Consider the following 2,367-nt stretch of genomic DNA (forward strand, 5'->3'; position numbering starts at 1 on the left):
CATTGCTGCACTTTGACAAGAAAAAAACACTTCATTATCAAGACAGAATACTACTTACATACAAATTACTACACACATACATACAAACACACACGCACATACAAACAAACAAACAAACATACGTACAACCACTTTGTTGTACATACTCTGACCTTAACGTACACACATACATCCATACAAATTACTGTACAAAGCACGTACGTACACTGTACAGATAATAATATACGAAGTGTACAGAAATAGAAAATACAATTATTGCCACTACTACTACTGCTACTTACTGCTACTACTACAACTTCTGCTACTACTACTACTACTACTACTACTACAACTACTATAGTAGCAGTAGCAGCAGCAGCAGTAGTAGTAGTAGTAGTAGTAATAGTAGTAATAGTAGTAATAGTAGTAGAAGTAGTAGTATTGATTTGGTTTCTATTAATAAACGCGAAAACAAACAGTCAAACAGAAGTCTTCAATGCTTAACTTCCTCATTAAAAATGCAATCAAATAAATTATTCGTTCGTTCGTTGTTTGTTCGTTCGTTCGTTTGATTGTACGTTTATTAGCCTGTTTGTTTATACTTTATAATTGGTTCTTCTTATTCACTTGTTTCATTCAATCAATCAATCATCTAGTTATTTATTTATTCATACTTTATTTGGCCAATAAAAAATGTTTTCTTGCACTCATTCACCAAACCGTCAATCATTCTGTTTATCTATCTATACATCTATTAATTCAATAATTCGTTCGTTCTTTCATTCATTCATTCTTCAATTTTTTCATTCATTCATTCATTCATTCATTCATTCATTCATTCATTCATTCATTCATTCATTCATTCATTCATTCATTCATTCATTCATTCATTTATTCAATCATTCATTCATGTATTCATACATTCAACCATGCATTCTTTTTTTTACTTAGTGATTCAAATTTGTTCATTCGATTTTTCGTTTCATCGTTCGTTCATTGAATTGGTTGGTTATTTGAGTGATTGAATAAATTATTTATTCATCCATTCATTCATCAATTCATTCATTCATTCATCAATTCATCCATTAATCGAAGCATTCATCTAATCGTTTAGCCAAGCGTATTAATTAAACGTGGAAGAACTGGAAGAACGAAGAAAGTTAATTTAAATAGAAGTGAACAGATCGGTAACCTCAACAACAACATCATCATCAACATTAACAACAATATCAACCACATCAACAACAACGAAAACATTATTATCATCAACAACAACAAAAACATCATCATCATAATCAGCTGCAACAAAAACATCATCATCATAATCAGCTGCAACAAAAAATATCATCATCATCATCAGCCTCAACAACATCAACCAAACAGCTAATGAAGAAATCACTGTTCCATGTCCATGAAATCAACTGAAGCGTGAACATTATGTAGTTCAAAGGTCATTATGATGATGAAGACGATGACGACGAGGATGATGACGATGATAACGATGATGGCAAGAAAATGAATAAAAAAAAGAGTCTTGAATAAATGAATTTGATCTAACACGAAAATGCACTTCGCGATGTCGTGTATGTATGTATGTATGTATGTATGTATGTATGTATGTATGTATGTATGTATGTATGTATGTATGTATGTATGTATGTATGTATGTATGTATGTATGTATGTATGTATGTATGTATGTATGTATGTATGTATGTATGTTTGTATGCTTGTATGTATCTTTTAACTTGAAAAAGGCGGGCACTCGAAAGGCCAGTAAATGAAGGAAAAAAAATGATTGAATAAAAAAAATGAATAAATTAAATAAGTGAAAAAAATAAGAAGACAAAAATTAAAAAACTTCAAATGTCAATGTTAAAGAAGAGTGGAAAAGTGTTATGAATGCTAATGTATGTACGTACGTACGTATGTATGTATGTATGTATATATATGTATGTATATCTGTATGTACATGAGTTTGTATATGTGTGTGTGTCTGCGTGTGTGCGTGTATGTATGTTTGAAAAAAGAGAATGAAAATTCTCATTTTATGTTCAAAAACTTCAAAAATAATTTCGCTGATACTTTTAACGAGAAAATTGGTGAAAAAATTTTTTTCCCTGCCACCTTCCCATGATAATGTCTTGAGAGTTTTAAAAATTTGCTCAGATGGAGTTTTGTTGCACTTACTTCATCGTTGGCGTCATCATCATCTTCCTCCCCACACCATCATCACCACCATCGATGACGTGATCATCATCATTATCATCATCGTCATCATCATCATCATCATCATCATCATCATCATCATCATCATCGTCATCGTCATCATCATCATCATCGTCATCATCATCATCATCATCATCATCATCATCATCGTCATCATCAT

The sequence above is a fragment of the Helobdella robusta genome (assembly GCF_000326865.2).
Source record: "Helobdella robusta unplaced genomic scaffold HELROscaffold_22, whole genome shotgun sequence".
Lineage (NCBI taxonomy): Eukaryota > Metazoa > Annelida > Clitellata > Rhynchobdellida > Glossiphoniidae > Helobdella > Helobdella robusta.